The sequence below is a fragment of the Synchiropus splendidus genome, chromosome 13, assembly GCF_027744825.2.
Source record: "Synchiropus splendidus isolate RoL2022-P1 chromosome 13, RoL_Sspl_1.0, whole genome shotgun sequence".
Classification (NCBI taxonomy): domain Eukaryota; kingdom Metazoa; phylum Chordata; class Actinopteri; order Syngnathiformes; family Callionymidae; genus Synchiropus; species Synchiropus splendidus.
Window position 1 is genome coordinate 12954120 of NC_071346.1, and position 9725 is coordinate 12963844.

Here is a 9725-nt window from a genome sequence, read left to right on the forward strand (position 1 = left end):
GGGACAGAAGCAGCTGTTGGTGCTCCTGCAGCACAACAAACATGGAATCAACAGCTGGGTCAGAAGTAGTGACGAATGTAATTGAGTTTATTTTTGAAATAACAAATAAGATTCTATCGCAACTTTGGTTGGCGGTGTCCTTGTTGTGGATCCCAGCTCACTGTGTTTTCAGTTCTGTTATGTGTTTTGTATTATCATTACCGCAGTTCAGTAAATATCTGAGAAGATTTTTTAAATTTATGGTTTTGCTGAAAACGTTTTTTCCATTCATTATTGTCAAGTTTTTTTGTCATGATAGCATAGGTCTACCATGGAGGTTTTAATGGTTTCAAATCAGTACGGATGAGCAGAGCAATCTAGTTTAGCGTCCAAACCCTCCAGCCGTACGCCATGTTCTGTTGTAAAACCTCAGAGAATTTACTAGGTTTGATTTCTCTTTGCTATCACAGTGCATTTTATCTACCATGGGCTTCACATGGTAACTGTGTTAAAAAATATTAGAGTTAAAAAAACGATGAAGTAATGACTGGCTCAAATTTACAAACCGAAATAGAGTTCAACTACAGACCACGACCCAAACCCATGACGTCGCTCGCAAGAACCGACACCTACCAGGGTTAAGAAGCTATGGAAAATGTCATTTGAAACAATATGAAGCTAAACAGAAAGTTAGAGCAGAAGGATCTGTGAGGACTTTTCACTCTTCATAACCGTCTCCGATATAAGCTCTTCATATATATGTGTTTCTTCTGTGCTTGACCTCTGACCTGGGTGTATATCACCAATACTCATGGATAAATAAGCAATACGTTCACAGACGTTGAGTCCGTCCATACAGACAAAAGAGCCTAATTTCAGCTGCCATACTCGATACTGTAGACCAACAAACAGACTGGTCAGAGGAATCTTCTGTCCAAATATATCCTGCGTTATTATTTCCTGTGGTGGCTCTTTAAATTGTAAATAAATGTGCGTGCAAATAATCTGCCTTCAATTCAATTTGAAATCGCTCCAGTTCTGATTCTTTTCTTTTCTCAGTCTTGGCCTGATGCAGCCTCAAGTTTGCCCCGCGGCACCGGCTCGCCAGCGTCTCCGCTGTCCCGGCTTCAGCTTGGCCAGACTGGGCCGGGTCGGGCTGAGTGGCCGAAGAGAACAGGCAGCTGGAACTGGGAGCTAACGTGGAATGTGAGGAATTGGGTTGTGTGGTAGGGGGCCCCTTCAAGCCTAACAAACTCAGGGAGGTCCGAGGCCTGGTCTGGAGGCCTTGGATAAATAAACCATCGGAGATGACCATGCGCTGCGCAGATATCTGCCATCACACCACCCCGCACTCCATATACAAACCGCCTGAACCCGTATCTCAGTCCTCTGCCCCATATGGTCCTGCTCGCTCCATCAACTCTTTCCTCCTTTTATCCTCTCAGCTCTTACTTCCTTTCTAACACCTCCTTCGTTCCCAGCGTTTCATCTGCTAATCTACTCCTGCTCTTCCTCTGCCCTGCCGGCGATCTCCACTCCTCCGTTTTATCTGTCCCTGGTGACCCAGTCCATCCATCCGTTCGTCCATGCATGCGTGGCCGACTGTCCGCCTGGGCTTCCTGTATGTGCCGCAAGCGGAGCTACGGAACTGCTCTGGCACTCAGGCGTCTTACAGCAGCGGAGGTGCCCAGGGTCAGGGCCACCGAGTGTTTATTTATCAAAGGAAGACGTGGCCCACAACGGCAAGTCTTACTCCTCCACTACTCTAGTCAGAACTTGGGAACCGATTTCCGAGTCCTCAGCTAGACCTTCCTAAAGCTAGTTTCAGAAGCCTTTTATTTCTTCACTTCACTTGACACAATATGTAGCCAAAGCTAATGCTATCCTTTACAGAAAGCATTGCGTTCACACCAAGCCGTGTGTGTCTACTGCTAGGACATTCCAAAACTGTAGGTGGCGGTGTCACAAGAAGCCACTCTTTCTTGTCTTTCTTGTTTAAGAAAAAAACCTCTCTGCTCCTCCATAGAATAGAGGAACATGCAAAGAGGCTTCACCCACATAAATTCTGCTGCTCCTCTGGAGGAATCCGTGGTGGTCTATGGCGGGAGTGCAAGTTCTGTCACATACTGTGACGTCTACCGCCTGCCTTTCCACCGCTTTGCTCGGTTTATCGTTTTTGCTCCATCCCCACTCTGGCCGCAGTTTTTCAAAAGCATACTTTCCAGGGTCAAATCTTCTATTCCCATATAAACCAAGAGTGCAAACAAAACGTGTCGGAGGGAGGCAAAAAGAATCATGCTATGGAATAGCTAAACTGCATTTGCTACAAAGTACCCCCCAAGAATGTCAGGTGAGTTCAGTGGAACCTTGTAACAAGGACGCAGAAATCCCAACATGTCACATCAAACGTTCAAGACTGGGTCTGACCATCATATTCTTCCATGGTTTAAGGTCCCGTTCAGTCATGCTCTTCCCACTACTGGCTATTGACCAGGAAGTGATCAATGTACACACTTGTTTTGAGAAAGCTGCTGATGTTAAGTATATTCTTCTACAGCAGAAGAGCAGTCAAGTCATCATCTGTCTGAAAAAGACTTGCGTAAAATAAGATGTCCAAAAAGTCTTTTAGCCTACAATTCCCAAATCCAAAAGTATTTTGAAGACTTTTATTATGGATTTTATTATGAATCATTTTTTGCTCCGCTGTTTTTATGAGGTGATCAATTATCAATATATACATTATTGGCCTCTTCCTAACTCTTACTGTGGATTGAATTTAGCCTTTTTGGTTCAATAATCCTTTTCCTATTTGTCATATGGTTGTTTCCTGACAGAGCTCTGCAGTACCTGGACGAGTCATAGGGTGGAAGTTGGTAGATTTCAGGCACGAACGTCAAATGGCTCCTTTCTTTAGAGACGTTTCAAATGAGAACATACAAACAGCAGCAGCTAGATTTAGAAGTCAATGACTGTTTCAAGATAACAAACTTTGTACCTGTATATATCTTGCTCTTTTACTTTAAAGGCGCCATAGCTACATTAACTACTGCAATAGAACGGTGCTCTGGTACGATCTGGGTGTTTTTAATGCAAGTTTTCAACTCTTCTTCAATGAATGTAACATGTTTATGGTCCAAAAGGTCGTAGCTTTTTCGATTTCGAGAAGGGAAAAAAATGAACGCACCTTTTAATTGGGAAATAATCGGGTGACACAGCATCTTCAGAGGATAAATGAGATTTTAATTTTGGTTTTTGAGGTATTATAAACAAAAAAAAAAAAGTTTTTGTGGCTGATTGGCTTCTTTTTAAATGATCGCACATGAAAGATCAGGGCACAGAATGTGTCCACAACTGATTCAAGAGCACAGAAAAGATATGTTTTGGGGAAACTCTGAACGCTCGCGGTAATGAGAGACACACCGAGTCATAACTAGCCGGAGAAAAAAAAAAAATTAAAGATTAGGGTTTTTAAAAAACAGGAAGAAAAACCTCAACCATTCCACTTCATGATAATTGGAAAAATACACACCAAAATGTTTTTCATCGGGACATAAAACCACTCCACGTTGGGTGTTCCGTTTCATTTTCATGACTCGCCCTGAGTTGTGTTTTCAGCCGGGGTCTGTAATTACTCCCTCAAATATCAGTAAAAAAGGGTTAAAAGTTGCCCAGGAGCCTGGCGGACGACCGTCCGTCGCAGCGTCGGCCTACCACCCACACACTCACACAAGATTAATTATGATAATGCATTTCTTTAGCCCTTTGTCATCGCCATGAATGCTGGCCTTTCTGCTGGAAAAACACACAAAACACACTTTTCTTTAAGTCTTTGTTTGTGCAGTTGTAACAGAGGTATTGTCAGACGCAGCTAGCAGGTGGTAATGCAAACCCAGACCTAGAGTTTTAAAAGGAAAGCTGCAAACCTCGCCTCAGCGTGGATGTCATTGTGTCTGGAAAAGGATATCAATAAAATAAAAGCCTCAAACTCACAGAAATAAACCTGTTTTTTAAGCGATGTTCCCTGTCATCTTTTAAAGTAGATTAAAAAAACAGAACTCCACTAAAGACAACGGTGGAACACAGAGGATAAGTGTTGTTTTCCACAGCTTGAGAAGCAAGTTTGCTTGTTTGTTGTTGGCATTGTTAGCATGTTAATCACTAGTTTGTCTTCAGAGAACTCAGAGTACTTGAAACAAATATACTCATTTGCTATTGTTGCGACTAATCTCTTCTTCTGTTGCAAACAATTCTGTGACAAACGGCATATTTCAGATGGTTTTGCGGCGTATTTTCTATTGCTTATTAGAAGGATTATCGTCACTTACCATGACTTAATGTTAGCAGTAGCTAAAAATAATAATTGAAATTGGGCGACTGAAAGTACGGAAGCTCAGAGCTGTCAGCAATGGAAAAATATTTTTGGATCAGTATCACGTTATTTCATGATGCGTGTCACATTATTTCATAATTGTATCATGTTATTTTATGATGTCAGCATGTTATTTCATGATATTTATCATGTCATTTCATGATAGTATCTTGTTATTTCAGCTTTCTGTACAAAACAACTTACACGCTCCTTTTTTTCCGCATGGAGGGGATGAGGTAAAACACTAAAACTGGGTGTTCAACCAAACTCTATGGTCACCAATGCTCAAATTCACCAAACAGCATAACCGGATATGACACCCCGAATCACGGAAACGGTCTGTTTCATGATAACAATATCATGAAACAAGGTGATAAATATAAAGTAACACGATACTATCATGAAGTCACAAAATAATATACTGAAATAACGTGATAAATATAATGAAATAATGTGACATGTATCATGAAATAATGTGACTCGGATCTAAAAATACTTTTCCATTGCTGACAAACAAACAAACAAACAAGACAAAATAAACAATTTGGAATGGAACCATGATATACATAAGTTAGCAATATTGCCAGGAGCTTGAAGATACTACGACAACTCTTTGACTGAGACGATCGAGGAGAACTATTTTAAAATATTAATTGTTAAAAATAAACATTTCATAGACGCACAGCTCAAAACACGGTGGCGATGTACTTAATACATGACCATGAAGTTGGAGTGAATTCTACCTGATCACTCAAGTCAAAGTTGCTGAAGCTTTATAGAGCAACTGTCGATAAAGACCATAACATTTTGTATCGCTGAACTAACTTCATGCGTTACATTTTTAATATGACGCATAAAGAAGTGGGCGGGGTCAGAGCTGCACTGGAGGCGGAGTCCAGTACACTGCGACCAAACAATCTGCTTGACTCTCATAAGACGGGGGCAACTTTATAAAGCAAAAACTTCCAAACAGAGCATCATTGCAATGCTCTTTAAGTCGCATGTGAAGTTCCCGTAACAATAGAAGAGTATCAGTCATTTCTCTGAGAACAAATAGAGGTAATCTATAACAAGCAGAAGGAAACAACAAAAACAGTTTCTTAAAACTCACAGTGCCGTTTCTACACTTCAGTCATGCTTACTGTTATTATATAACTATAATCTTGTAATCGCACGAACGCAATTAAGCACACTTCATCTGTTTTAAACGTAACTTAAAGGAAGATGTCATCAACATAGAAGTTTAGTTTGATCCATTCGGAGTTAGCTTTGCTTTAGCGAAACTTTTATTCTATTGGCAGCTCTAATAAATCTATAATAATAAGTTGGTAATTTCAACACTTGGGGACTTTGTGATTATTCTAAACACTATTGTTGAGTTTAAAAACTCAGGATTAGACAAAGCGGAATCATTTAATTCGGTGTGCTGAAACTCCATGGACACAAGATGCCAAGCGTGAGGAGACAAGTGCAGCTTGTTATTGGGTTTAGTTCAGCAAAACCAACCTGACAAAGCAAACACAATGGTCCGACCTTACAGTCGTCTGAAGGCGCCACTCTTCACAAGATGAAAATGTGTCAAGATTAAACGAAGAAGCTTCGCTCCTTCACTCATTTCCCCACTAAAGAGATTACATTTCATCATCAAAATGTAATCTCACCCTCCCAGTCAATGTTTAGTTAATTAGCCGGGGGCTTCCACAGAGACAGGCGGGGATCTCTGGCTTAGAGAGTGTGTGTGTCCTATACGTGGAATCTTTGTCTCCTCACACACTCTTTGTTCACTTGGAAACATGTTGTAGCTCTAAAGCTTGTTAAAAAAAGTGTGTGTGTGTGTGTGTGTGTATAAGTTAGCGCCGTCCGGGGTGATGTCGCCGCTGGGGTGGGGAGCATCTTGAAAGGTAGTGTGTGGAAAAGTGGGAGGGAGGAAATTCATTTGTGGCCACAGAACACAGAAGACAAATTGAGGAAGTGTTGTGCTAATATGTAGGGGTCAGCAGCAAACACACCGGCTCTCTGACTGGCTGCCACTTGGGTGGGCTGCTCACTCTGTCTCCCCTGCTCACCCACGATCAGCCCTCGAGCCACGAAGCCACCCAGCGACTCAGCAGCCCACCTCCCCCCACCACAGCCCAGACACACCACCCCACCTCTTCATCCATGTATCGCACATTTGTCTCCGGCATCTTATCTGGAGGAAACTCACCTCAAGCCTTGGAAGTCGCCGCTTCTTAGGCCAAACCACCAGTGATATCTTCCTCTATTATAGCTTCGAATGACTTGTCTACCTCCATAAATCACCGGCGCTCTTTCTTCTCCGCTGCTTTCATAAATCACTACCAGCTGGATTGGAGAACAAACAGAAACATTTCAATTTGTACCGTTGCTGGTGAGTTCCTGACGTCGATCTGGAGGAGGAAACACCTTCGAGCAAAAGCAATCCATGTGTTTTTGAGAAATCCACTCTGACACCCGCATCAAACTCCTTTAACCAGATTAGGAATCACTCCCAGATGGAAAATAAAAAGCCCAAATCACCAACTGTGTCTTCACAAGAACTGAAATTCAAGAAACTGGACCCACTTTTAAAGATACATCTGCTTTCTTTAAGCTAATTATTGCAAAACCTCACGTTCAGCTTTATTTCATTTAAGACTTACATCATAAATAATACCAACTACGATGCTAAATAAGCCATTTCTCTGGTTAAAGGCAGCTGTTCCTGCTTCCTGTTAGGTGCCAACACGTCAAAAGGATGATCCAAAACTACCAGGCCAATTGCTACGTCGTTTCCCATTTCACTGAACCAAGTCCAATACTGAGGTTACAGTGCCCTGGGTGCATCTCACAGATGTGCTTACACGTATTGGTTTCACCCTACTGCCACTGGATTGGAGACTTCATGGTTCATTTTTATCCTCTGGAGGATGTTTGGGAGCAAAAACTATTATAATATATGTATATTTTAGTCAGTAACTTTCATCAGCTCAGGACTGTTTTTGTAGAATCTGGCGTCCGGTCAAATGGTTTTCCAAAAAGAGTCGGTAAACATTCTCCCTCATGGTCCTTTCAACAACATGGAAGTGAAATCCTTACCAGAGATGCTGATGATCCACAGACATGATCCATCTTCCTTGCTCTAGGAGGTGAGCTAGTCCTCCCCTACAGCCATGCAATGGGTAGGAAAAAATATAAGAATGTATCAGGAAGTGCAGATCAATATTTCCATACCCAGTTACAGTCAGACGAACCAAACCATGAGAGGGGAGAGAACTGGTTGAATCCGAACCGTGTCACTGCAGGCCAGCATCCTGGTTCTGAATGTTGCGGGCGGATTAGGTTTACAGGGCAACACAAGAGACAGAAATTCAACAACCACATTCACGAATAGCAGAGATTTGTTGCCAACTTTCCAATAGAGATTTCAGAATCAGAATCACATTTATTGCCATGGTCAGTGGGGACCCCACCAACTAGGAAAGTGCTTTGGAAGTGCTGTCAAAAACTAAAAAATAAAATAAAATAAAACAACAAAGGCTGATCATGAATTCAACAGTCTGACGGCCGAGGGGAAGAAGCTGTTCCTGTGACGGGAGGTTCTGGTCTGGATGGACCGTAGCCTCCTGCCAGAGGGAAGAGGAACAAACAGTCCATGTCCAGGATGAGAACGGTCGCAGAGAGAGAGAGAGGTTGCAGCCGCTCAAATGCTGGTCAGAGCTTCTGAAAATGTGAAGACCAACAGCGAAGTCTTTGCTGGCCTTGAGCACAGAACACTCCTTTCTGCAACTTCTTCAAGCTGAATTCATTTCATACTTTTTTTTTTTTAAACCACAGGAAGCACGGGAGTCACTTCACAGTTAGGAAATAGAAAGCAACAGTATCGATTCATTGAATAAAATGAATAAATTGTTAAAATTAGGAAGTAAACATGGATTTTTTTTTTACATTCGCATTTCAGGAACCGAATAACAACAGACAAATGTAGACTCGAATGCAATCCGAGTTTGTAAATCAAACGTGTCCGCACTCTTCCGCTGCTGCGAGACGGTGCCGATTAGTAACGTCCGAAGGCTCCCACACAGGTAGGTCCGAGCGCACACACACACATACACAAGCAAACATGGAGGGAAGGCGGGCGGAGCCACGTAGCATTGAGGGGACTCAGGGGTCTTTGTACAAATATACAAACCTTTACCTAAACACGGGCAGCTGCCAGATCTCATCATGTGGTTGAAGCCAGAGGTCAGAGTGTGAGATTGCTAAAAGGGTCAATATCGCCAAGACAAACAGCCGCCACAATGTCCACCTCTGCTGAGGGGTTTCACCTCTGGGTTACATCGATGCAGCCTCATCTGCCTTTACCTTGCCGCATGAGCATTTAAAAGTTACAGATGCGCAGCTTGTGGGAGAAGCGTGAATGAAGGTCAGCGCCTGCGAATCAGATGAGGAATCTGGGTGGAAAGCCATTGAGGAAACAAGTGTGCAGCATGTCTTCCTTTGGCTGGCCTTAGATAGTGAAGTGAAAGGGTTGGTAAATGGTGTCAGAAGTAGGATGTCCCATTGCCTTTCATGTGAATGGAGGGCACTATGGAATGAGTGAAAGAACCTGAGAGATAAGGAAGGAGAAGTGACGCCTGAGAAGGGAGACAGTCGATCAGAGTGAGGCGACATCCATGGGATGGAGAGATGTGATGCTTTGCACCGATTGAGACAATCAAGTTAAGACCAAGTCTTTGAGGACCCAGTTGAGACCATGATCAATGGGGGGGAGGGGGAGCTAGATCAAGACCAGGGCGGAGATCAAACCGAATAGATGTATGCATAAGTCTAATAGCCAAACAGACCGACAGATCTACTTCTTTCTTCAGATTAAGTCAAGAACCGAAATGCGGTCTGAATTCAGTTTGGTCTGGGGCCCTCAAAATCTTGGTCGTGATGTCTGTATGCCCTGGTCTCAGTCCTGGGTGTGGAGGTCCCAATGACAACCTACAAATAAGACCTATTTTTGTCAGTGTCCCGTCATAATCAACCAGTAAAATTAAATGGGATTTATTTCCATGTTCATTTGAGTCAACTCTCGTGACCTTGCTCAATGGCAACAATGAATATATCATGAATTCTTCATGAATAGACACCAAAAGGCATTTCAAAACAAAACAAAACAAAATGGTTTTCAAGAAATTAGGCTCTTTGTTATGAACTTTCATCTAATATTCTATTTTCTGTTATCTCTATATTCGTTTCCTGACAGTACATAATGCTCTTGAGCACAGCACCAAACAAATAGGTCCACATTCGTCCTTCAAGCCTGTCGAATGGAACCGATGATGTTGACTCTAAAACCATTAATTCAACAGGCCTAAATGGCCCCGTAGGA